The sequence below is a fragment of the Poecile atricapillus genome, chromosome 2 (genome assembly GCF_030490865.1).
Source record: "Poecile atricapillus isolate bPoeAtr1 chromosome 2, bPoeAtr1.hap1, whole genome shotgun sequence".
NCBI classification, from domain to species: domain Eukaryota; kingdom Metazoa; phylum Chordata; class Aves; order Passeriformes; family Paridae; genus Poecile; species Poecile atricapillus.
The window spans coordinates 111,962,412-111,976,856 of NC_081250.1; the positions used below are offsets into that span (position 1 = coordinate 111,962,412).

Here is a 14,445-nt window from a genome sequence, read left to right on the forward strand (position 1 = left end):
TTGGATGCAATGATTCTAATTTGTTCTCTTGAAGAATCACATTCATGTTACATCCTGCTCTTAGCAGAGCTCATGGCAGTTGCAATTTGTCAAAATTTGCCTTCTTTATGAACTTTGGTTTTGCTGACAAATTAAATTCTAAATTAAAACAAAGAATTGAGTTTACACTCTTTTGCTGCCAGGATCCTTCCCCAAAGATGGTTAGCCTCAGCATAAAGTCAAGAGAGACTCATATCCTCTTTCTTTTATAAGAGGTGTTTTAATGAGCCACCTGAAGGCAAGGAGTAAGCAAAATTACTTCCTTTTTTCCATCAGGATTATCACTTGGGGCAAGTGTTTTCAAACAAACATTAGAAGTCTCCTGCTATGTTTACAGTTTGGGAGGAGAGCATTCACAGGTACTGGGTTTTCCATGTGTAACTTTTATATCCAGTTTCTGTGAAATGCATGGAGATATTTCCATGGCATAAAACAAACACCTATGTATATGCCAGTAGATATAATTACTTTAATCAAATACCGTGTGCCCCATAGCAACCTTAATCTGGCAATGAGGAGCACTGGAAGTAAAGCTAACTGACTTGCTTTTCAAGATAAGTAGATGAGGTTAAGGGACATAACTAGGGAATTTATTTCTTTTATTTGCTTAACTTGTTGTAAGTTATACTGGTCCAAGTGGTAATAGTTATTTTGAAAAACTATTTGAAGAATGTGCCAGCCTGTGGAATATTTTCCATAGTGAGCATGAGAATACAATGGCTACACATACCTGTGGTCCTTATCCCACTGGCCTTCAACTGACCTGCATTTTCCATGTATAGGTTTCCCATGCATTCAGCATGGAACTGAATTATATTTTTTCACTGGGGAACCAGACAATGCCCATAAGTCTGAATGTCGAAACTCTTTTTGTCATCCAAGGGTGACTGTTCTTTCTGGAAGTGCCATCCCTTTCCTGGCTCTGGGGGGAAGAGGGTGAAAATTTCAGTGCTCAGGGGCATCTTGAGTGGGGCCATGAGCTCCCAGCCACAGAGTCTGGTTTTGTGGCTGTGTCTCTTCAGCTGGCACTTAATCATAACACTGTTGATCTTAATTCTGCCTTTGAGATCCAACACCACATGGTGATATTTGGTTGTTGATGGAATACTGAGAGACAGCAAAACAGCTGGCAAGAATATTTCTGGGAAGAAAGAGAAAATAACAAGAACAAAACAGAAAATTAAGGCAGTATTGAACAGTGGGTCTGTGTTTAGATGGATGTTTTCATTTTTTAATCTTCCCACCTCCAGTTTTCTCTGTAAGGCAGAGAGTCTTATGGCAGCGAAGGGATATTATTACCCTTTTAGAAAGCGTAGCTTTCTTGATGCAGTCCAAGACTAGGTGCAGTGGAAGCATGGCAAAGGCTCACCCTCAGAGAAAATACTAGAAGTGAGCAGAGAGGCTAACTGTTTGCTTAAAATTTTATCAGCCATTCATTCTGCTGCTTGAATATCTAACTTTCAATATGCTTTTGCTATGTTTTCCGGTCTAGCATAGTCCTTTTTCCTGTCCATGCCTACTCAAAAATTTTAGCTACTTGTGCTTTCCAGGTGGACCTTGTTAACATTACAGTTTTATTAAAATGCAACAGCAATTTGCATGCAGCTGTATTATCTAAACAGAAGTAAGCCAATAAAATCACATAAGTACATCTTTTGTAATGGATATGTGATTTTACCACATTTTAAAAATTGTTCGGTGGCTATTAGACCGGGTTTCTGGTGATTTAAGAACCTGAAAAAGGTAGCTTGGGAAAGTGTACAAACTGCTAAGCTGCCACAGTTGTGTTTATTGAGTGTCCTTAAGCCAGATACCATCTGACAGCACAGAAGAGAAACACCCTGGATGACTTTAAGAGACTTTCTAATCTAATGTGTACTCTCCTGATCAGACATAGCCAGAAATTCTGGGTGTCCTGGAAGGGCTACCTGCCTTCTGAAGTAAGAGGAGGAGCACATGGGTTACAGAGTGGATGGTATACATTTTGGTGCTCTCTGTTGGGTAACCAGTCTTTGGCCTAGTAGGGCCTTGCATTTCATCAAAACTTTTTTTTTTTTTTTTTTTTAACCTTTACAGGATAGACTTAAATAAAAATGGCAGTCCCAGAAAACGTTTAGAATAAAAAAGGTGAAATCTGCTTGCATCTCAAGCTTTTAACGTGTTCTGTGACCAGTTTATAAAATTAGGGAGTTGTATACTCATACATCAAACATATGTTTATTCCTGTCTTTACATGATCAGTTGTGGTCATGGTCTGAGTTAATATACAGACCACTGTCGTGGCAGGATGAGCTTGGGACATAGAAAAATGCACGATGCTTTTGACAGTCAGCTTTTCTGTTAGCTTATGTCCTTACTGGTGAGGAGGCAGTGGTGGTGGGTGTGTGTGATGAACAGATCAGCTCTACCAGGCAAAAGAGTAGTTCTGCTTGTCGGGGTACCAGGAGTGCATGTTGGGTGGGAGGGCAGAAGGGCTGAACAAACACAGACTGATTCTACCCTGGATTAACCTGGCAGCCTTCAGCAAACTTTAATTCAAGGACTTCCAAGGGCAGAGATTGTATTTTTGCACTTGGCAACATTTATTTTAAAATGCACTTAAGCAAGTTTTTATGGGAAAGGCAGTCATTTAGATTCACTTTAAAATGAGTGCTCCGGTAGTGGAAACAGGCTTTGAAATAAGATTCTTTAATGCTGCTTGGCTCTGCATAGCTCATTGCCCAAACAGTATCTGGATGATGAAGCTGTGTTTAAATAAGATTCTTTAAAAGATTTTCAGCCCACATGGACATGTAACCACAATGTAGAAAGCAGATATGAATGTTTTGGTAGATGCTGAAAGAGGGTGGTGGTGTAGGAATTTGGAGGTCAACAATGATAAAAAAGAAATGGACAGACAAGTGATCTGGGGATAAGGTTCTCTAAAGAAAAAAATAATACTTTTTCCCTGGATTTAGGGCACTGGAGTTTTTGCTGTGTACGTCAGTAACACAGGTGTAGGGCTGTGCAAGCCAAGTCCCCTGTGTGCCATTCACCTCCTCAGTAGTCACCAGAGGGACTGCTGACAGTGTTAGCCGAAGGCCGGGGATCTGACCCTCTCCTCTGGGACAGCAGCTCTGTTCTCTGGCAGGCATCCCGGGGTGCTGGAAGGCAACGCGGTCTGCACAATCTCTCTGCCTCTTGACCAGAGACAGTCAGGGTCACAGACGTGAATATTATCTTTGTGACGCTTCAAGCAAGCAAACAGATAATATATTTTTTTTAAAGGAATGTTGCATGCAGTCAGTTGAATGTAAAAATGTCATATCAGATCTTTCAAGAGCTCGTTCCCTTGAGGGGATGTTGCGCCAGCTCACCCACCCTGCCAGGGCAGAGGCAAGGCAGGGAGGGGAGCGCACACGCATGTGCCTGCACTTCTGTGTGTATGTGCACGCACATATGAGAGTCATGATCCGGCCTCTTTTCCCTGGATGAGTCCCTGCTAACATCCTTCTGATTTTAACCAAGCCAGGGAACTCCTCTTTTTTCCTGTACCATAGTCTGGGAATCATGCCCTGGACATTTTTTCAGCTGAGCACATTTACATACAGGAAAGCAGCCCAGAGACTCCTCTTTGAACAGTATTTGTACTAGGCAGTTTTGCAGTGGTTTCAGGTATGCTTCTTGTTTTTTAAACAACTGATAGAGAAGAGAGTATAGAACACAAGTAACTTTGTTTTAAAAACAGATGTATAAATACATGTCAAAACACAATATCCTAAATATATATACTTGTAGAACTTAAAGCAAGACTTATCATTGCATTCATATATATATATTTTTCCATGTCCTGCTTAGTGATGCAGTTGAGCAAGGGAATCATTTTTATTTAGGTCCATCTTGAATTGCAGATGGATGAGAGTATCAAGCAGAGCATCAGCATCAGGAAGAGCAGTGCAGGAAGGGCCTGGCAGGGCAGCTGCAGACTAGGATGCACTCCTTGGGAAAGAAGATGTAAGAGAAGCTGGCCCTTGGCCTGGATGAACAACAAGAGGAAACTCTTTTAAATAAAAGATGAAATAAATGCATAAGCAATCAGGGAAAGCCTTGCCACCACAATGGGAAAAAATTAAGAATTTCAGCTTATATGTGAGGATCATTATCTGCTGGCACAAACTTACTTCTTTTGGAGTGTAGAAGATGGTTTCTTACCATCTAGTGCTTCAGCTGTAGTGGGAGTAAAAGGTGGGTCATTTTGCTGGAATTTGATAATTTTGGGGTTTTTTTTTCCTTCTCTCCTGGTTTTGCCTGTCATAGCCTATGACTTGTCTCGAGACCAGGGGCCATTTACATCCTGCATACATCACGTAAAGCCTGGGATGTTGCACAGTGATACTGTGTTTGCTGTTATTTTAGTGAAGGGACATAGAGTGTGGAAAGTATTGAAAAATGAAATGCATGATGATTCCTTTATAAGAAGTCAGTCAGCATTCCTTCTTTAGGTTAATATTTCTCAGGTTTTCAAATCTGGCTGCAAAATCCCTGCTTCCAAAACTTGATATGCAGCTTCCAAACCTGAGAATAGGGATGCCATCTTTTGTTAAACATTATGGGATATATTTAAGCCCTCGATTAACTCACAGTTGTTTGCTTAGGAAATGTGTGTGTAGTGGAGTTGTTTCACTATTTATTACATAAACATTTCTCTGGACTGGCAAATTTCACTATTGTTTTTGGAATGTCATTCTCACTTTAAACTTCAGGGGTTTTGCCAGGGCCAAGATGTCTGTGATGGCAAACCTTCCACCTTATGTCTCTCACACTAGTTTTCTCCAAAATCTGTATGTTTTCACAGGTGTTTTCCCACAACTTCAAAGACATTGTTTCTGCTTTTTTGGCAGGGGAGGGTGGGGTGCAATAGTGAGAGATACCCGTGCTCCAAAATGCTCCTCTCCTTTGGAAGTGGGTTGCTTCCGCAGAGAGCTTTAGCTGATGTGGTTTGTCAGAAAACTGCCCCTTGTGTGATAAGAAGTCACATTGCTGGAAGAACTCTTACCAGTCTTCCAGGGCTGTTGATGGTCCTTTTTTTTGGCAGGTGTGTTTGTATCAGTGTTGTAGAGGTTTTCCTGTGATTGTGCTTCAAGCAATGACTTGACTTGCAATTCTGTTTTCTTAGATCCTCTAAAAAAATACAGATCTCTTTCTTATTCTGAAAAAGTTATTCTTTGGTTTTTTTTTTATAGTGATATGTCTGGTATTTTCCCACTTCTTTCAGCTTGGCTTATAATTAGTTTTGATTGATTTGTTTTAAGGAGTTGTGTTAATATGACTGTGCAACATATAAAATTGTGATAGATAAACTTGGTTTATTGGATTGGTAGATGTTGAAGTATTTAAAATATAATAAATAGAGGTAGAGCTGTGTGGGTTTCTTTATTATTATTATTAATAATAATTTTATTATTGTTGTTAATAATAATAATAACGATGATAATAATAATGATAATAATAACTTTCATTTTTCTATTATTCCTCTAACTTTTTTCCCTCTGAAGCATAAAAGACTGTTTATTTCTAAAAATAAATTTTTTTTTGAAATGGAAAAGTAAACCTAGGACATGCTAGAGCTGTGTATACTCTGAACTCTAATGGGATCCCAGAAAACAATCCAAGGGTTCATCCATCTCATTGCATTATTGATTCTGCTCTTCTGAGTCACCAGCCCTCTTACATAAATCTGAAAAATAAATTTGGGAATATAAGAATATGATGCAATATGAAAACTCCCAGATCTAGTGTGATCTGGTTGCTAAGTGTCATCGCAACTATTTATTGGAATAAAACAAGCCAAGTTAGCAGTGACCTGTACACCATATAAGATTTCAATACAAAAATTAGAATTTTTTGCTTGTTCTGTAAAATTATGTCTTTAAAGTAACACAGGAACACTAAGATTGCTCTGGATTCAGAAAAGAAAAAAAAAAAAAGGACAACATTAAGGAGAATATTGAATTTAAATTTTATTTCTCAGAGTGTTTTTCCTTGTTTTAACTGAGGGAGCTATGCCACAGAATGCATTATGGTGATTTAATGGAGAAAATACATGGTATTGCATAGAAGCAAAATGAAGCTCTGAAAGTTATTCTTGTGAGTGATAACTTCAAGATGCACACACTATTGAGGGCTGTTTTCTAACCTAAAGAGAAAAAAGGTATTTTGTTTATCACGTATGATCAGTGTTTCTGTGGCAAACTGAGACACTGAACTTCTTCCCTTGCACCGAAGGTTTCCCTGAGGTGATGTCTATGCCAGGATGTTTCAGTAAAGAAAGGTGACCACTCTGGTCACTAGCACTGCTATCTTTTCACAGATGATTGTTGTGAGTGGATTACTGCAGAAAGGACTTTGCCTAAAAGAGGTTTCTGGGCTACCTGGCTTATCCACACCACCTTTACCTTTGTTACACATTCATCATTAGTGGCAGCGAATGTAGTGACACCAAGGATTTTTCTCAGCTCACTAAAGCTGAAGTGGATCACAGTGGAGGTAACTTGGTCTATAACATGCCTAAAGAGCTGCAGAGCTCTGCAGGACAGCTTTCTGTACAAGTGATTAAGTCACTTCCCCTTGCCTGATGCTGTCCACTGAGACCTCCAGGCTGCTTGAAGCACAGTTTGACCCGCTGAGATGGAGTGTTCTGCTTTGCTCTTGTGCTCTGTGGCTCAGAGCAAGCTCTCACTACCTTTTGTGATTCTCAGTTTTGTTAACAGAGAACCCAGAACTACTGCTACTTTCAGCTACTCTTGCTGTGCTCATAGCACTGGATTTGGCTGTATAAAAACTGACCTCACCAGAAGAGAGTAGAATTTGGTCTTGCTTAATGACATGACAAAGAAACAATAGGAAATGCCCAGAAATGAGTACGAGAACAAGATAGGAGTATAAGAACAAGTCTGCTGGAAGATTTTTGGTTATTTAGTAGCTGTGTTGGTTTTTTTTAATAGTATTTTTGATAATAAAATAGTTAAGTAAAATCAAGCATATGTGTTTATTTATCTGTCTTTCTGAAGTTTGCTCAGGAATATTGTTCTTGCAGCTTTGTTCAAGAAATTTGTTCTTGCTACTGTGCATGCAAGAGAGTGTGAATGCAAGATGGACTCGTAAAGAGCCTTTGCCAATAGCAAATGCCAAATGCCTATGGAAGAAAAAGATAGTATTCTTAATAATCTCTGCAAAATGTTGAACAATGCATTTTAAAATGAAATTTGTCTCTAAAAGTTTCTCCAGTAATCTCCCAAACCTGAACCAATCAAGTACCCTGACACTCCATACCTTGGTCAGAAATTCTCAAGTTCAAGTTCTTCACTCAAACACATGGCCCTCAACTGCTTGGGCGGATATTGCAGAGCTCTTCTGGTGTGAGAAGCAGCTTCTCCTGATACCTCAGGAGTGGTGACATTGTGTGTAATGGTGGCAGAGTGGCAACACTCCTTACCTTTTATCCACTGCCAGAGGAGTTGTCGGTGTAACCTGTTGCCTCAAATCTCTGTGGTACCAATGAATAGAGAATTGGACACCTTCTGTACAGCAGAACACTCTGCAAGTTTCCTTTCTATTCAATGGTGTGCTGCCATCTTCACAATCCTATGGACAGGGGAATGTGTTCATACTCTGAGTGCCATAGAACTAGGCCTGGAGGAGGGACTCGGGCTCTCCTACTAGGAAATTGTAGGTAAATGTGAAGTGCACATATGAAATGATGGACTCTGGATTATTGGTATCCAGGAATGTGTTTTTAGTGTTCCAATAGCTTCATTAATATGTCAGTCTTCATTTAATGATCAGAAAAATACATGGTAAAATAAGACTTGACTACAAATGAAGTCAAAACTGTCTTGATGTCACTGTAGAAATTCGTGGTGTATTTCTACATTAGTCTTCCAAATCAAAGGTATGTAGGAGAAGTGGAAAAATATCAGGGAAGAGCAACAAGAAGAGATATATGGAGCAGCATCCCTGTGAGAAGTTACTAGGATGACTAGGGTTCTTCACCTTGAGAAAGCAGTGGCTGGGAGAGGATGTGATAAAGGTCTGTATTAGGAAGTGCATCAGGAAGGATGATTGTTCACTGCCACTTAAAAACAAGAAGTGGAGGGCAGCAATGTAACCACTAGGTGACAGATCAAAAAAAAAAAAAAGAAAATCAAAGGAAGTGGTTTCTCAGATGCATGTAATTAGACTGTAGAGCACAGTGGATGCTGCAGAGTGTTATGGATGCCATCAATGTACAAGTGGTCAAAAAGGAGGCACATAAGTTCCTGGAAGAAAAGTCTACCAAAGACTGTTAAGATACAGAGGTATTACTTCTGCCTTAGGAAGTCCCTAAGCTGAAAGTTTTTAGAAGTTATCAGAGAGTGAAGTTATCTGGAGAACTTTCACTAGATGTTTGCTTTTATTTTCATAGTTTTCAAGTATTTGCCGTTTGCTGCTCTAAGTTAGAGTGTGAGGTAGATGGGCCTCTGATCTCACACCAGGACAGACATTTTTGTTCTCTCTAACACTCACCACAAGTTTTAACATGATGTCACTTTGCAGTTTGCTTGCTTCCCTTTTTTTGTGCCTTTCAGAATCCCTCCGGTATGTCCCTGGACTTTGTGGTGGCTCCCTCAGCCACCTCAAACCCTACGTGCAGTTTAGCACTGGGAACGGAGGGAAGAAGTCATCTGAATAATGAGCTCATGGCTAGTCAGACACAAGTTGATATATGGGGTAAACACACAGATTGGAATTCTTTCATAACATCTTGATTATGAGAAGATAACCATGATATTTATATCTCCGTACTTACTTGTAACACCCTCATACCGTGGGGGGAAGTGGTTTTGTTCCTCTTTTAAAGCAACATTCCCATTTAATGCTTCATTGTGTGCAGGTTTTTTAATACCAATTGTTTTGTGTCTGACTTAGGTGTTAAAAAAGTCTCAGAATCCCAGTTAGAGTAGATTTTTAGCGAATTCTCTCAGAAGTATTACCCCAGTAAGCTCAAGAGATTGTTTCCATGCCAGTTTATATGTAAGCACAGCCTGTAAGTGGAATTTTATATTTCGGTGGTGCCAAAGGTTAAGCCTTATCATGATGAATTTGGGCCCAGAATGCTAGCAATTTCAGGTGCTTTCTTCATAGCTAAAATAAGTAGCTGGAGAGCTCTGAGAAACTTCCCTACTTTCCAGTCTTGGTAAAGCCTGGTATTACAGTAATTTCCTGGAGGTGGATGAGATTTGCTTTGATATCCATCTGTGCTTTCCTACTTCAGAAGACCTGTACATCCCCTTCAGTTAGCACACAGTGCAGCTCCCTGCAGAGGTGAGAGCACGGGGTGTGTGGTATAATAGTGCTTAATGTTAACCACAAGGTTTTTATAGCAGAGCTCTTCTTAAATGTGAGCATTTCCATACGACTTTTTTTCATGCTACAGGGTATCAGATTTCAAAAGGTAGCACTATGGCAAGCCAGTGGTTAGTTTATATGATTACTCTGAAATTAGTAAAATGATATAGTGATAAAAATGTTGGCTTTGTGTACTGTAATTTCTTCCTGGAGTGATTTCTTAGGTTTACAAGTAATTTTGTTGAAAAGTACAATAGTACTTTGCAGAAAGAACTTACACTGCAATAGAAAATATTTATTTTTATTACTTGTGTTGTTTTACTGATTTTCTTAGTTTGCCTTGTACTTAAGGTTCAGTAACAAATTGTAACAGATTGGGCTATAGCAAATTATATATTTAACAGCTATATGTTCTTTTCTTTGTGTCTTGTATTCACGGAATGAGTCCTCAGACAAAATATTTTTCCAATAGGGGGATAAAACAAATATCTAGCTATTCTATTCACAAATAAAGTGCATCATTCTTTAAAAGCAGAAATTTTAGCTTTTTGTTCTTACATCTTCTGCAGACCTGTTATTCTGAGGTGTTGAAGTCACATTTCTTTGGAAGCCTGACACAGCTGAGAACTGTATTTGCCATATGTGACTGGACATTGATGTGGATGGTTAGTGCTACTTTTCCATAGGGAAAAGAGTACAATCAGCCTTGGGAACTTGTACCACAGTAATCCATTGCTTTGATACCAGCTGATTTTTGTTTTCTGTCTTTTGACGTTGGGGCATGGGAAGAAGTTTTGTACTGTGAAAGTGTGAAGTCAGAATTGCAGTGTCTGTGCAGTGTTACAGTGGCAATGAATGACGCTGATGGAGGCTCACGCACAAGTTGTGAGATTACTCACTCATGGATGAAAATTCTGTGTTTGGGCAATCTCTAGGCATGGCAGAAAGCAGGTCTGTCCCAAATAGCTTGTTGATTTGGGATGTATACTGAGAAGATACTGTCCTTGGGTGATAGGTGAGATGAGGGCTGAGATGTGTTTAAACTTGTAAAGTGTTTTAGGGTTTTGGGAGGATTTGCTTCTTAATAATTATCATTAGCTCAATGCTCAGGCATCTCTTGGACATTTCACAGATGAAACATTGCAAATGCCACACAAACCTAAGCAAGAGGCAGCATGAGCAACTTCCTCTACATTAGATAAAATAAGTGATTCCTAGGAAGTCAGGGATGGGCCTTATATATTTTTCCTATGGGGAATGATTCCTCATACTTCTGGGGAACAGTGTAAGGCTCTGGCATGCTCTTGTTCTACGTGTAGTACTGCAGTGCTACTTGGTGGATGTTAAACCTGCTTTACGCAGAAATCATTGTTCTGAGACTTGAGAATAGCGTGTTTCATAATTACAGTGCAAGTTGTAGGTCACTGAAACGTTAAGAGTGTTCATTTAATGCAGTGTACTCTTCAAAAAAACCACTTTAGGCATTTTACATTTTGTAAAGGAACAGGAAAATAAAACAAGAAAAAACAAAAGCCCAGTAAAATACCCAGGGAGAGTGAACAAAAAAAATATGTTCTCTAATTTAAAGTGATCTGGAGTCTTCTCGAGTTCATGAACCAGCACCGCCGTTTGATGTCAGCAGAACTGAGCGGAAGTGTGTGGTTTGTGAGCTCGCTGCTGCCGTGGAGTCACAACTCCTCGCTGGCTGTGGATGGGCTGTGCAGGGCAGACCACAGTGCAAAGCCACTGATTGTTTGGCCCCAGGATTAAGACCCTGCCTCAAATGGAAACGTCAGCTCCTTTACCCAGTGCCATGCTGTATGTTCTGCAGCGTTCCACATCTCGGATGGAGACAGACCACGATTAACGTAGAAGGGGGCAAGAATGTCTCCTGCCTACTTGGCCAGATAGGCTCTATCATAGGAGGGAGGAAGAGAAAAAGCAAGCCATGTTCTTGGACAGAGAAGCAAGCTGCTTCTGGAAAAGAAAAAAAAAATTACATTATTGCCTCATGTTCCTTTAGCATGTGACCAGTTACGGCAATTGCTGATTGTCTACATACCAGGAAAAAAAATGCCCTGTAGTATAAAAAGTTCTCTACTTCAGGTCATGACAAAGGTCTAAAGGCATTTATTAAGGAAGTCAATCCAACTTTTAAATAATACTTTGCTGAAGAAGAAAAAATCAGAGAGAACAAGGGATTGTTTCAGAGGGGTTTATAATCTGTACTGAGCTTTATTTTTTTCCCATCATTTTTGGATCAGCTGAATGAGATGATGTCTCTCATTCTTTGAAATCTAGCTTTTAAGCTATTGTGAAGCAGATAGAAAAGAAGCAATACAAGAGACATCACAGAAGACTTGCAATGCCCTTTTAACAGTTTATGTCTAAGGGGATGCTGCAGAGTGTATTCTGTATTCTAGAGTAAGGCTGCTTCTGGGTATAGAGAATCTGCAGCTGGAGTAGATGCTTAAATCTGAGGTGATCAGTTGTGGTGTCTCAGGCACAGGGGCAACACATGGAGGGATTGCTTGGGGAAGTGATTTTTCTTTTCCCAACTCTTCCAGCATGATAGGTTTTCTTTGTCCCAGTCTCTACCTTTCAAACAGACAAAAATAATTTAAGGTATGCATCTGTCTCTAACATGATACCCTTTGTTGCAAAGAGAACAGTATGAACAATATACAGTGGCAATGCTGAGATTTCTGCCATGATGACAGTCAAAGTTCCCATTCCCCAGAGCTTGCTTTTGCTGAGCATACTAGAAAGAATTTCTAGAAAAAGAGTTTTCATTCAATTAATTTATACTATTTTAATAATTCTATTCTCATACCAAAGAATATATATAAAACTTGGTCATAATGCAAATAAGCAATACAATTATTCTATATATTGTATGCAAAATAAAAATAATTTAACGTTTACTGTATGTACATAAATGATAAAATATTTCCATTTAGCCATCTACCTCTGCACAAAATAGTGAGGTTATTATAAACTTTTTTCTTATTTCTTTAATTTCCATTGGGATTTATTTATATTTATTCCTGGTTCTTTTCACTGTGAAGTATCTGCCCATTGAGAAATAGGGAAGGTTTAAGTAGATGTGAGTATTCCTTTGATGTAGCTGAAGAATTACTGCTAAGTCTATGCACATTTATGCAGGTCTAAAACAAACTATTTCTTCAGGGTAGTGTTTTTAGTGAATTGCATTTAAGAAATGAGAGCTTTCTCCTGAAAACATATATATATATATATCTCCCCATTTTTGCTTTGTGGAAATACCAAGTAGCCATTAGTTCATGCATTACCTGTGTAAAGATAATGAGTACTTCTCTAGGAAAGCTTGGTGATTATAAAAGTACTCAAGACATGGAATGCATAAGCATAGCAAAACCAAGGTACACGTCATTTGGGTATTGGTAAAACCTACCTGCCTTTAAAAAACCCAAAAAACCTGATCACATATCTGCTCAGGAAAATAAAAATAAAACCATAAACCTCAAAGTTTCTGCAAATGATTTGTTACTAACGTCAGTGGTTTTTTTTTAGAGAATGAGATGTTTTAGATCAAGCAAACATTCTTCTGACATTAGTGATGTAATGGTCTCGTGTTCAGAAAGATTTCCTGTTTACTTTGGGTCTGAACACAGACATCTCAAGAAAGAAGGTGCTAAAATTTTCATTACACATCTACATATAAAGACAGCTCAAACTGTTCTGAGATCTGTAGTAAATTTTATATACATTTCTGTTCTCTGGAAAAAGGTGGGTAAGTAACAGTTGAAAAATCTCATCAAATCAGAGAATCTCAGTTTGATGACCAAGCTAATTCCTCAGTTTTAATCCTGTAATGCAGAAAATTATCAGGCAATGTCAGTTTGGCAGGCTTGTGAGCTATTTTCATGCTCTAAATGGGGAGCTTTGTTAGCAAATTCATATGAAGTCAAGGGACTAGGTGTCCCTTGGAGATGAATTGTGCTCCTCTAAATCTGGGGAGCTCACAGATGGCGGTAACGCTTCTTCGTGGTGAAGTTCAGGACTTAGTTTTATGCTGTAACTTTTCATGAATTTTCTGTTTCAAATCATAACTTCTGTGAGTGTTCACAGTAGAAGCAATGCATCTTGTTCATAAATTATATTTAAATATATAATTTTCTCCTAAAAGATAGATATCATCTGGCTGTTGTTTTATTTTCCTAATTATAAAATAACAGGGATTATATTTAAAACTTGCTGCAACTCTTCCTATGCCTTTGAAAATATGAATACATCAATCTCCCTTTAGCTATCCACTCTCTAAAGAATTAAGTAGTCTGTTGCAAAACAGACCATGGTGAAGATCTTGTATGGAGTGAGATCAGAAATAAATATTTTTGAGCGTTTCATTGTTTCATTTTGCTTTTTAACTCTGTATAGTTATATTTTGAGAAACAATGCCACAGATGTAGAAACTTGCTTCATCTCCATAATATAACTGCTGAGCAGTCTAGAGACTGAACTCAGGTCAGCGCAGCTTTGCTGCCAAGGCAGGATGCCTTGTTTGATGCCTAAGTGATAAAAATCTAATAGCAGAAAAACACAAACTGTGGTAAAGTCACCAAGTGGATTTTGGTCTGTTTTGATGGTCTGTAGGAAATGAGATTACTGGTTGGGTTTGTTGGCTGACTGAATCAGATGTGTGTCCTGTGAGTATAAAAAGTGTACTTCCAAATGTGCAATTGTGATACCAGCATAAGGAAAGCTCAACATCAGCACATGCTTTGGCATGAAATTATTGTGTGTTTAGAGATTCTGCAAACATTCCCTTAATCTGATGGGTAAGAAATTGCTGCTTGTGGAGCTGTTTGGGAATTTATATTAGCACTAGGAACCAAAACTGGATCTAGGAGAGCACATTTATGACAGTGACAAACACACAGTCAAGATAATATACAGGAAATTGTAAGAAGACCATAGGATTTTGCTTTTAGAAAAATACAGGAGGAAGGAGCAGCTTGCTTTCAGCTGCTTGAGAATGGATTTGGGTTGGTGGAAAGT

The 14,445-nt window shown here is 38.8% G+C and overlaps 1 protein-coding gene across 1 annotated transcript in view; it reads left to right on the forward strand.

The window, feature by feature from the left end:
* The window catches only part of SPIDR (scaffold protein involved in DNA repair), a 196,463-nt gene that overhangs the window by 111,591 nt on the left and 70,427 nt on the right, over positions 1-14,445 (forward strand). The gene's annotated exons all lie outside the window — the stretch shown is intronic.